General features: G+C 48.5%; 1 protein-coding gene across 1 annotated transcript in view; it reads right to left on the bottom strand.

Annotated features, from left to right (window-relative positions):
• OGFOD3 (2-oxoglutarate and iron dependent oxygenase domain containing 3) overlaps positions 1–13,590 on the bottom strand; it is a 484,427-nt gene that overhangs the window by 287,855 nt on the left and 182,982 nt on the right. The gene's annotated exons all lie outside the window — the stretch shown is intronic.

Genomic DNA, 13,590 nt, shown 5'->3' with positions numbered 1-13,590 from the left:
GAGAAACGGGGGAGTGGTTGGGCGAACGCTGGGTGTGTTTGTGACGTCAAACCAGGAACGAAAAGCACTGAACTGATCGCACAGGCAGAGTAAGTCTGAAGCTACTCTAAAACTGCTAAGTAGTTTGTGATCGCAATATTGCGAATACATCGGTCGCAATTTTAAGATGCTAAGATACACTCCCAGTAGGCGGCGGCTCAGCGTGTGTAACTCTGCTAAATTCGCCTTGCGACCGATCAACTCGGAATGAGGGCCATACTTCTTAGGATATTTTCCAGCCTCCTATCAGTTGGCTCCTTGAGGACGGCCCTATCTGGAGACGGTACCGCCACTTGTTTTGATAAGCGTGTGAGCGCCTTATCCACCCTAAGGGGTGTTTCCCAACGCGCCCTAACTGCTGGCGGGAAAGGGTATACCGCCAATAATTTTCTATCGGGGGAAACCCACGCATCATCACACACTTCATTTAATTTATCTGATTCAGGAAAAACTACAGGTAGTTTTTTCACACCCCACATAATACCCTTTTTTGTGGTACTTGTAGTATCAGAAATATGTAACACCTCCTTCATTGCCCTTAACAAGTAACGTGTGGCCCTAAAGGAAAATACGTTTGTTTCTTCACCGTCGACACTGAAATCAGTGTCCGTGTCTGTGTCTGTGTCGACCGACTGAGGTAAATGGGCGTTTTAAAGCCCCTGACGGTGTTTGAGACGCCTGGACAGGCACTATTTTGTTTGCCGGCCGTCTCTGTTGACATTATCACGTAATTCCTTGAATAAGCCATCCATTCCGGTGTCGACTCCCTAGAGAGTGACATCACCATTACAGGCAATTGCTCCGCCTCCTCACCAACATCGTCCTCATACATGTCGACACACACGTACCGACACACAGCACACACACAGGGAATGCTCTGATAGAGGACAGGACCCCACTAGCCCTTTGGGGAGACAGAGGGAGAGTTTGCCAGCACACACCAAAAACGCTATAATTATACAGGGACAACCTTTATATAAGTGTTTTTCCCTTATAGCATTTTAATATATATAGTCATATCGCCAAATAAGTGCCCCCCCTCTCTGTTTTAACCCTGTTTCTGTAGTGCAGTGCAGGGGAGAGCCTGGGAGCCTTCCCACCAGCATTTCTGTGAGGGAAAATGGCGCTGTGTGCTGAGGAGAATAGGCCCCGCCCCCTTTTCGGCGGGCTTCTTCTCCCGTTTTTCTGAGACCTGGCAGGGGTTAAATACATCCATATAGCCCCCAGGGGCTATATGTGATGTATTTTTAGCCAGAATAAGGTACTATCATTGCTGCCCAGGGCGCCCCCCCCAGCGCCCTGCACCCTCAGTGACCGCTGCTATGAAGTGTGCTGACAACAATGGCGCACAGCTGCAGTGCTGTGCGCTACCTTATGAAGACTGACAAGTCTTCTGCCGCCGGTTTCTGGACCTCTTCACTTTTCGGCATCTGCAAGGGGGTCGGCGGCGCGGCTCCGGGACGAACCCCAGGGTGAGACCTGTGTTCCGACTCCCTCTGGAGCTAATGGTGTCCAGTAGCCTAAGAAGCCAATCCATCCTGCACGCAGGTGAGTTCACTTCTCTCCCCTAAGTCCCTCGATGCAGTGAGCCTGTTGCCAGCAGGACTCACTGAAAATAAAAAACCTAACAAAACTTTTACTCTAAGCAGCTCTTTAGGAGAGCCACCTAGATTGCACCCTTCTCGGCCGGGCACAAAAATCTAACTGAGGCTTGGAGGAGGGTCATAGGGGGAGGAGCCAGTGCACACCACCTGATCCTAAAGCTTTTACTTTTGTGCCCTGTCTCCTGCGGAGCCGCTAATCCCCATGGTCCTGACGGAGTCCCCAGCATCCACTTAGGACGTCAGAGAAACTACTGGTAGTTTTTTCTCTCCAAACATAATACCCTTTTTTGTGGTACCTGGGGTAACATCAGAAATGTGCAACACATTTTTCATAGCCTCAATCACGTAACGTGTGGCCCTATTGGAAGTTACATTAGTCTCATCGTCGTCGACACTGGAGTCAGTATCCGTGTCGACATCTGTGTCTGCCATCTGAGGTAGCGGGCGTTTTAGAGCCCCTGATGGCTTTTGAGACGCCTGGGCAGGCACAGGCTGAGAAGCCGGCTGTCCCATATTTGGTATGTCGTCAAACCTTTTATGTAAGGAGTCGACACTGTCACGTAATTCCTTCCACATAACCATCCACTCAGGTGTCGGCCCCGCAGGGGGTGACATCACATTTATCGGCATCTGCTCCGCCTCCACATAAATAAGCCTCCTCATCAAACATGTCGACACAGCCGTACCGACACACCGCACACACACAGGGAATGCTCTGACAGAGGACAGGACCCCACAAAGCCCTTTGGGGAGACAGAGAGAGAGTATGCCAGCACACACCAGAGCGCTATATAACACAGGGATGAACACTATAACGGAGTGATTTTCCCTTATAGCTGCTTAAATATATATATTGCTGCGCCTAAATTTAGTGCCCCCCCTCTCTTTTTTACCCTTTGTAGCTTGAAACTGCAGGGGAGAGCCTGGGAGCGATCCTTCCAGCGGAGCTGTGAGGGAAAAATGGCGCCAGTGTGCTGAGGGAGATAGCCCCGCCCCTTTTTCGGCTGACTTTCTCCCGCTTTTTTATGGATCCTGGCAGGGGTATTTTTCACATATATAGCCTCTGGGACTATATATTGTGAATATTTGCCAGCCAAGGTATTAATATTGCTGCTTTGGGCGCCCCCCCCCCCTGCACCCATCAGTGACCGGAGTGTGAGGTGTGCATGAGGAGCAATGGCGCACAGCTGCAGTGCTGTGCGCTACCTTGTTGAAGACCGAAGTCTTCTGCCGCCGATTTTCAGGACCATCTTCATGCTTCTGGCTCTGTAAGGGGGACGGCGGCGCGGCTGCGGGACCGGACGATCGAGGTCGGGCCCTGTGTTCGATCCCTCTGGAGCTAATGGTGTCCAGTAGCCTAAGAAGCCCAAGCTAGCTGCAAGCAGGTAGGTTCGCTTCTTCTCCCCTTAGTCCCATGTAGCAGTAAGTCTGTTGCCAGCAGATCTCACTGAAAATAAAAAACCTAAAATATACTTTCTTTTCTAGGAGCTCAGGAGAGCCCCTAGTGTGCATCCAGCTCTGGCCGGGCACAGATTCTAACTGAGGTCTGGAGGAGGGGCATAGAGGGAGGAGCCAGTGCACACCAGATAGTACCTAATCTTTCTTTTAGAGTGCCCAGTCTCCTGCGGAGCCCGTCTATTCCCCATGGTCCTTACGGAGTTCCCAGCATCCACTAGGACGTCAGAGAAATATAAAGTATAAGCAGCGACTTTGACAAAGGCCAAATTGTGATGGCTAGCAGACTGGGTCACAGCATCTCCAAAAAGGCAGGTCTTGTGTATGCAGTAGTTCGGAACTACTGAAAGTGGTGAAAGGAAGGAGAAGCAGTGAACAGGTGATTGGATCATGGGCGCCAAGGCTCATTTATGCACGCGGGGAGTGAAGGCTAGCCTGTTTGTTCCCATCGCACAAAATAGCTACTGTAGCTCAAATTACTGAAAAAGTGAATGCAGGGTATGACAGAAAGGTGTCATAACACAAGGCATCGCAGCTTACTGCGTATGGGGCTGCGTAACTGCAGACCGTTCAGTGAGTCCGAAGTGAGAATCAGAAATGGACCATGGAGCAATGGAAGAAGGTGGCCTGATCTGATGAATCATGTTTTAATTGGGAAAATTATGGCAACAGGATGTACTATGGGAAGAAGGTAAGCTGGCGGAGACAGTGTGATGCTCTGAGAAATGTTCTGCTGGGAAAACCTGGGTTCTGGCATTCATGTGGTTGTTACTTTGACACATATACCACCTACCTAAACATTGTTGCAGATCAAGTACTCCAGGCACTTGGGTCTCTAAGTGCTGGCATGCCAGGGCTGGCTTGCTGGGACCTGTAAGTCACCTGTTATGAACCCCGCAACCATCATCACCAAGGGTGCGAGGCATACTGTAGCTCTGGGTGCTGGGTGTTGTTTGGGAGGGCGGACCCCATTTTACTTTTAAGGGTCCCCAATTCCAGTCCTGAGCAGACCAGTTTTGGGGCTGGGTAAAATGATGGCATCCCCCTGGTTGGTTCAGCATGATGCTGGTTGTTGGAAAATAGGGAGTACCCCAAGTTGGTTTTTCCCCCTAATTTCCATTACCAGATCAGGCTGAGGGTACAGGGCTGGTAACTGAGATTTTGGGGAGACTCCACTTCTTTATTATTTTTTAATATGAGAAACATAATTCACATCAGTTAATATTCTCAACCTCCCCCTTCACTATTATTATTATTAATAAATTATTCCCCTTCCCCCACCATGTTATCATTAATGAATCTCACGTCTCCTATAGCCTAATTTAATTTTTCCAGCATATTGTTTCAGGAGACACAGATTGGAGGTCTGCTGAAAAATTGGACAAATGTGTACACAACTAGAGTCAGCTGCCTCTTTCTGCAGGATAATACACCCTGCCACAGCGCAAAAACGGTTCAGGAATGGTTTGAGGAACATGACAAAGAGTTCAAGGGTTGCAAAGGCCTCCAAATTCCCCAGATCTCAGTCGGTTCGAGCATCTATGGAAAATTCAATGTATGTAAGTGGTGAATGAGTAACTATTTCCTTCTCAACTATTTCTTAACAAGCAAAAAAGTGGAGCGCCAACCCCACTGCCAAATAATAACTCCCAAATATCAGTATTTAGGTTATACAAGTATTGTAGTGTAGTAACGTGAACATTCTAATCAGGGCTGGCGAGAGGGGGGGGGGGTTAAAGGGGACACCTGTACCGGGCCCCAGGGATCAGAGGGGTACCAAGTATATGCCACTTAGTGTCGGCAGGAATGTGAGCAGGGAATCATCATGGAGTTATTGGGGAGAGACAGACCGTGGTGTGTGTGGGGGAGGAAGGAGGGATATACATATTTATATATCTGTATATTGTAGATATATATATATATATAAAACAATAAAAACCCTCTTTCTGCGCTGATTGAAAATAGAGTAATAGGGTAGAGATCACATTCAATAACTAGGATCGGCTGCCTTATTACACTAGGTTCCCTGTTATGAGGAACCAAAGAACAAATATGTAGTATTAGTGTAATTGGCGCCTTGGGGTTGTTATAACACCCCTATTATTGTGACAGAAATACCTAATGTCAAAAAAAATCTTGTTTAGCAAAACAAACAATATGTTCCAATATGCAAAATTTATTAAAATGTATAAAAGATCATCTTATACTGTATTGATATAACTGTCCATAAAACATTTCAACCACCACTAACATCCAGTGGTGGTCCACATAAGAGCAGATGTACAAATATTTATTTTGCGAACTCCTCCTTCAAGGATTGTAAGTTGGAGGTCAGATCACAACAAATTTGATAAGCCAACGCATTTCGTCTCTCACAGAGACTTCATCAGGGGTACATCTTTTTCGAGTAATTAGCCTCAAACAATCAATGGATTCATTTGCTCTGGGATATTAACATCGGTAAAAAGTGGATCATCCACTATGAGTACATAGCCAATAATGCCTGGCTAATCAGGAGGGATAAAAGTGTGGAAATTATGGAATCAAAAACCCACTGGAGAGTCATATAATTCACTACCTGTTCGATCTTTAAAATCGGCATGTGATACTCAAAGAATCAAAATCATTAGTAGCATTCAATGGTTTTGTACCAATAGTGTGCTGTGCTGTGTGTCCCAGTATCATATGTGATACTGGGATATAGGCAATTAGCAAGACACCCCCAATAAAGGAGTTGTTCTGCAGGTGGTGACCACAGACCACTTCTCAGCTCCTATGCTTTCTGGCTGATGTTTTGGTCACTTTTGGAAGCTGGCGGTGATTTCACTCTAGTGGTAGCATGAGACGGAGTCTACAACCCACACAAGTGGCTCAGGTAGTGCAGCTCATCCAGGATGGCACATCAATGCGAGCTGTGGCAAGAAGGTTTCCTGTGTCTGTCAGCGTAGTGTCCAGAGCATGGAGGCGCTACCAGGAGACAGGCCAGTACATAAGGAGACCGTAGGAGGGCAACAACCCAGCAGCAGGACCGCTACCTCCGCCTTTGTGCAAGGAGGAACAGGAGGAGCACTCCCAGAGCCCTGCAAAATGACCTCCAGCAAGCCACAAATGTGCATGTGTCTACTCAAACGATCAGAAACAGACTCCATGAGCGTGGTATGAGGGCCAAACGTCCACAGGTGGGGGTTGTGCTTATAGCCCAACACCGTGCAGGACGTTTGGCATTTGCCGGAGAACACCAAGATTGGCAAATACGCCACTGGCGCCCTGTGCTCTTCACAGATGAAAGCAGGTTCTCACTGAGCACATGTGGCAGACGTGACAGAGTCTGGAGACGCCAAGGAGAACGTTCTGCTGCCTGCAACATCCTCCCGCATGACCGGTTTGGCAGTGGGTCAGTAATGGTGTGGGGTGGCATTTCTTTGGGGGGCCGCACAGCCCTCCATGTGCTTACCAGAGGTAGCCTGACTGCCATTAGGTACCGAGATGAGATCCTCAGACCTCTTGTGAGACCATATGCTGGTGCGGTTGGCCCTGGGTTCCTCCTAATGCAAGACAATGCTAGACCTCATGTGGCTGGAGTGTGTCAGCAGTTCCTGCAAGACGAAGGCATTGATGCTATGGACTGGCCCGCCCGTTCCCCAGACCTGAATCCAATTGAGCACATCTGGGACATCATGTCTCGCTTCATCCCCCAACGTCACGTTGCACCACAGACTGTCCAGGAGTTGGCGGATGCTTTAGTCCAGGTCTGGGAGGAGATCCCTCAGGAGACCATCCGCCACCTCATCAGAAGCATGCCCAGGCGTTGTAGGGAGGTCATACAGGCACGTGGAGGCCACACACACTACTGAGCCTCATTTTGACTTGTTTTAAGGACATCACATCAAAGTTGGATCAGCCTGTAGTGTGTTTTTCCACTTTAATTTTGAGTGTGACTCCAAATCCAGACCTCCATGGGTTAATACATTTGATTTCCATTGATAATTTTTGTGTGATTTTGTTGTCAGCACATTCAACTATGTAAAGAACAAAGTATTTAATAAGAATATTCCATTCATTCAGAACTAGGATGTGTTATTTTAGTGTTCCCTTTATTTTTTTTGAGCAGTATATATATATATATATATATATATATATATATATAGATAGATAGATAGATAGATAGATAGATAGATAGATAGATAGATAGATAAATAGATATTTTTTTTTTATTTAATAACCGTTTATTCTATAGCGCGGCAAATTCCGTTGCTCTGAGGGGACACCAGAGATATCATTGTACCGGGCCCCAAGATGTCTGTTGCCGGCCCTGATTCTAATACCCTGACAGGCTGGTCTATCTCCATTAATTTTAAAGTGGCTTAATGCAAAGACATTGGTAAGAAAAAATAGGATTTTGGTACCTACCGGTAAATCCTTTTCTCTTAGTCCGTAGAGGATGCTGGGGACTCCAAAAGGACCATGGGGTATAGACGGATCCGCAGGAGCTTGGGCACACTATAAAGACTTAAACTGGGTGTGAACCGACTCCTCCCTCTATGCCCCTCCTCCAGACCTCAGTTAGAAAACTGTGCCCAGGAGAGATGGACATTTCGAGGAAAGAATTTATTGTTATAAACACGGTGAGTGTCCTACCAGCTCACACCTCAAACACACCGTAGAGCGTGGCATTCAGTAGAATACCAGCCAACGGCATGAACAAAACCCAGCCAGATGCTGAGAGAATATGTAACACAAATCGTGTGTCCACATAAGCAAAAATAAGACCCCGCATACCATGGCATGAACAACGGTATCAACCGCCTGATAGAAAAAAAACACCACCAGGGTGTAACCAAAAGCAATAGCTGCAGACACAGTACGCACTGGGACGGGCGCCCAGCATCCTCTACGGACTAAGAGAAAAGGATTTACCGGTAGGTACCAAAATCCTATTTTCTCATACGTCCTAGAGGATGCTGGGAACTCTAAAAGGACCATGGGGTTTATACCAAAGCTCCAAAACGGGCGGGAGAGTGCGGACGATTCTGCAGCACCGAATGAGCAACAAAGGTCCCCAAAAAACAGGGCATCAAACTTGCAGAGCATAGCAAAAGCGTTTGATTCCGACCCAGAATCCGCTCGGCAAAGTTGAACCGCCGAAACTCCTCGAGCATCAGCCCAAGAAGAGCCCATCTTTCCACTAGAATGGGCCTCCACCGACTTCGGTAACGGCAATCCAGCCATAGAACGAACATGCCAAACCGCATCACAGATTCAGCGTGAAACAGACTGCTGAACGCAGCCTCCCAAACCATGTTGGGAACAAACCAGACAAACAGAGCCTCTGTTTCTCCAAACTGAGCCAAAATTGGCGACCTACATACTCAAAACCCTGGCTAGAACGAGGGAAATTGAATCAGCAAATGCCTAATTAGCCACCGGCATCAAAAAAGGCAGATTTCTGCGAAACCCAGAAACCACTCTTGGTAGAACTACCAAGCGATAATTCAGTTCCTCTCTATCCACCTGAAAGACCAAACAAGGCACTCGTGAGACAAAATCACCACTTCCGACACCCGCCTTGCGGACGTCAAAGCCAATAGCATGACCACCTTCCAAGAGAGAAATCTTGTAAAGAAACTTAATAGTCTTGCATCCACACCGGCTAGTAAAGCATGGAGAAGCGCGACCTAGCTGAAAGTCTGCCATAGGAGCCTTCCTGGATACGCCCAAGCCAGATAACTACTTCAACTATGGTGGTAACGCTTTACTGTTAGTTCTCTCCTAGCCTGAAGAATTGGGGAAACAACCTCACTGGGAACACCCGTTCGGCTTAGGATATGGTATTCAATCGCCCCACCGTCAGACGCAGCCACGGTAAGTCATGCTACACGCCGTGATCTTGTTGTAACATAACCTCACGTAGAGGAAGAGGGCAGTAATCTTCTATGAGTAAACCATGAAAAACTAGATAGCCAACCCTCGCTGGCTAGACTGGATTCAAGAGGATCACCGGAACCTTTGAATCTCTTACGCTAACCATCGTCCGAAAAGAGAAAACGGAGAGGCCACATAGACCGACTAAAAACACCCACGGTGTCACGAGTATGGCCCCTGATATATCTTGAGTGTCCCTTGACCTGGAACAATCTCCCCGAGGCCTCTCGTTGAGGCGAGACGCCAACATGTCCAATTGCTACACTCCTCAAAGACTTGGCACGTCTGGGAAAACTTCTCGATGACGACTGAATTTTTCCAGTTGGATATCGCATCAGCAGAGGAAATCTATTTCCCCGCCATCCACCTCCGGAACGAAGACTGCTAACATAGCGTTTCCCAGACTTCCCACTCAACTGCAAACTGTGCATCTTCCGCCATTGACGCTTTGCTCCTCGTTCCGCCATAGCGGCTCCCTTACGCCCCTGCTGACAAGTTGTCTGGCAGAACCAACACTGGCAGAACACGAAGAATACGGTCGTCGAAAATAACTCTTAATTCAAGAAAGCTTATAACAGACAAGCTTCCCAACTTGACCTTATCCTCTGGAAATACGTCTCTTGCAAAGGACCGCTCCCCAGCGTCGGAGATCTGTATGCACGGACACCAGGATCTAACCTTGGATCCCGAATCTTCATTCCTCTAGAAGGAGAGAACCGAGCCGACCCCACAGGAGCGATGTCCTGGCCGATAGGATTATATTCCGGTGCATGCGCATGTGAGACCCAGAACACACTTCCAACTGGTCCCTTGAACACCACTCTGGTATTAGACCTGCTCACCGAAAAAAAACCTCTTAGGCCGCACCCATCTGTTTTATTAATAGAACATATTGATGAGGTGTCACCTCAAAGCCGATCCAACTCTGGATCCTCAGACCTCTTTCGACAGGAAAAACGCCGAACCTTAACCGGTCAGTATCTACTCCAAAAGCCACTTTCGACCACTGCGTCGTTGGGAACAACAGTCAATCCCTGTGCCGAAGAACAAGCAGAGAGAGACAATGACTTGCCCCTTTATACAGGGACAATCAGACAATGTCTTGAACCTGACGCACCTCTGTATGGCGTCGCGTACTACCTCCCCCACCAGAGGGGAACGGCAAGATCTATTAGAAAAACCAGTAAGGGGAAACAACCGCAAGAAAGAATGTTCCCGTTTGGATTCTAGAAATAATTCACAGGTCCTAGTCTATTCTTGGACTAACTGAAAATTAGTATCCGAGTGCTCACTGGAGTGAGGACCAGCCCGATAGACACAGCGACCAGTGATGGATGTAGTGGAACAGAAAACGACATCCACTTCTGCTACCCTAACAAGGCAGCAGTACACTTACCTTTTCACCTTCCACTGTCTGCACAGAAAAGGAGACAAAAGAACAGTATCGAACCGGTTAAAACGACTGCATCCCACAAAAAAATGTGTCACCAACCGTTGCGAAGGAGGCTAACTCACGAAGCTAGACCTACCAGAGGTATCCGCCGAGATTGACTGACCATAGGCCACACCAAACAGCTGCATACCTCCCACCAGCATCTCCCGGAGACATCCTCCGCATTTTTCCGGTCACACCTCCTGCTGTCACGTGGCAGCCTGCTGTAATGTTATACGGTAGAATAAACATAGGCAAGCCTACCCACTCTGGGTAGGACAATCTTGTCGGATGCCTACCCGAACACCACACTACAGTGCGAATACGGTCAAAGTATAGAAATAAAATTTCACTTAGCTGCCTGTGTATGATCCCTTGCGACCAGGCTCTGCGTCGACCAGGAGTTGACTGTCATGATTTTCTCTCCGCGTTGTGAAGAGAAGAATATTTGGACTCCTTGAGAAAATCGAAGCCAACTCTTCCCGGCCAATCTAAAGCTTAATCAACAGAGCGATCAGCACATGATAAGAATACCATTATTTCAGCATTCCTGGATATACATCATGTAATACACAATAAAACACATATATCCCAACCATGCATATATAACCTATATCTACATATATATACATATAGATATAACCTATACGCAAGTGGATTGTCCCGACCTGTCAGGTCTCTAGCGACAGTAATGTGTTGCGAATGTGTATGACCATGCACTGACATGCCCCCGATGTGGATCTACCAGGAACGGTATGGTCGACAGAAACTTAGTAAGTGTCGACAGCAAGGAATAGTAAGTGGCAAAAAATACTAATAACCACGGAACCCCGAGGGATCTGAGGGAAGCAGACAAATACAATTTTAATAACACTCCCCCCAGATAAACCTATAAATATACATATATATACAGGTACAAGGCAAGACAGCCTGATAATTCTTTACCCAGGAAATACCGTTGATGCCGACCGGGCATCCATAAACAACTGTATCTCCCCTATCGTGTTTACTGTTTAAGCACACAAACACCCATTTGCTAATACTTAATTTCCCGAATCAAGTACCGCCATGCGCCGGCGAAGCCGACAATTATCCCCACAGCAGCTTATGACAAAGCCCTCACACCTGCCGACATATGTCGACTAACCAATAGTGGGTACAACAGGGAAACAGTGAATTTATGTAACAAAAGAGCGATTATGCGTCCATTATCACCCATAACGCTATATGACAACCATATAGCATTAAAACACTGTGCCCCCCCCCCCCCCCCCCCCCCCCTGACGGGGATCTAAGGAAAATGGCGCTGACTCTATGAGGGCTAAGCTCCGCCCCTTCCCGGCGCGCTTAAGCCCGCTCAAACACATATACATAACCTTAAAATTGAACTGGGGCTTATATACAGGGATTAACCCCCTGTATATACCCCTATATGTACAAAACGCAGCCCGGGGCGCCCCGCACCCACGGAGATCGTTGGTGTGTGGGAGCAAGTGGAGTGCAGCGCGTACGCTGCGGTGCCCTGGCGGGGTGAAGACACCCGGTGTCTGGGTATGTTCCCCCGCCCGGGATGATTCCCTAAATGCTGCCCAGGGCGCTCCCGCTCCAGCGCCCTGCACCCATGGAGCCGGCGGCGGTGGGGAAATGGCGCCCCGTGCGCTACAACACGCTGGCGGGGTCCGGGACACGGAGCCCCGGCACCGCCAGCTGAACTATACACCATCCACTGTAAAATGCTGCCCAGGGCGCTCCCCCCCCCAGCGCCCTGCACCCGCGAGAGCCGAGGAAGAAATGGCGCATAGTGCGCTACAAGATGCTGGCGGGCGTCCGGGACACGGAGCCCCAGCACCGCCAAAGTGTCACAGTAAATAATGACCACTCCAGGGCTCCATCCCAGTATTGTAACCATAAAATGTCTGCCCAGGGCGCTCCCCCCCTTGCGCCCTGCACCCGTGGGAGCCGGCGGCGGGGAAGTAAAGGCGCGCAGCGCGCAGGTATATGCCGGCGGGGGAATGATACACGGTGCCCCGGCACCGAAATGCTTTTAAGCCAGCCTTAGGAAGAAATCAGCAACCTGCTGCCCAGGGCGCTCCCCCCCCCCCAGCGCCCTGCACCCTGTGAGTGCCGTTGGTGTGTGGGAGCATGGAGCGCAGCGCGACCGCTTTACCTCCGTTACTGAAGTCTTCTGCCGTCACTGAAGTCTTCTATTCTTCTCATACTCACCCGACTTCTTTCTTCTGGCTTCTGTGAGGGTGGTGACGGCGTGGCTCCGGGAACAAGCAGCTATGCGCACCAAGTGATCGAACCCTCTGGAGCTAATGGTGTCCAGTAGCCGAGAAGCAGAGCCTTTGAACTAAGAAGAAGTAGGTCCTGCTTCTCTCCCCTCACTCCCACGCTGCAGGGAGCCTGTAGCCAGCAGGTCTACCTGAAAATAAAAAACCTAACCTAAAGTCTTTCCAGAGAAACTCAGGAGAGTTCCCCTAGTGTGTGTCCCATCACTCCTGGGCACAAAGTCTAACTGAGGTCTGGAGGAGGGGCATAGAGGGAGGAGCCGGTTCACACCCAGTTTAAGTCTTTATAGTGTGCCCAAGCTCCTGCAGATCCGTCTATACCCCATGGTCCTTTTGGAGTCCCCAGCATCCTCTAGGACGTATGAGAAATATATTTTTCCAGGTAATAATTACTGCAATCAGATCAGTATGACATAAACCATAAAAAAATAATGTTTTACTGATATAGGGCCTAACGCAGCATGGATTGCTATTCAGAGAAATCGCAAATCGAGCGATTATCGAACGACTGCGAATGCGTAGTGTTTGCAGGGTAACAGCGACAGAAAATGTGTACGGATCGTAATCGCAAAGCAGCCGCTGTTTGACATAAAGCTGGAGTTTTCTGGGTGTGTCAGAAAAAACGCAGGTATGCCCAGGAAATTTTTGGGGAGGGTCTCTGACGTCAGTGCAGACCACTTCCAGTCGGAGATTATTGGCATCCTCAGACCTACTTATATTTGCTCAGATGGCAAAAAATGTTCGATGTTCCGGAAATTGCGTATGCATCTGCGAATGAATAGCTATTTGCAATGCATTCGCACATTTGCAGGGTTTTTTTTTTTTTCTGTCAGGGTGGCGCCTTTCT

The sequence above is a fragment of the Pseudophryne corroboree genome, chromosome 3 (genome assembly GCF_028390025.1).
Source record: "Pseudophryne corroboree isolate aPseCor3 chromosome 3, aPseCor3.hap2, whole genome shotgun sequence".
Taxonomy (NCBI): Eukaryota; Metazoa; Chordata; class Amphibia; order Anura; family Myobatrachidae; genus Pseudophryne; species Pseudophryne corroboree.
The sequence above is the reverse complement of the archived record's forward strand: the minus strand, read 5'-3'. Positions and strand labels throughout refer to the sequence as shown.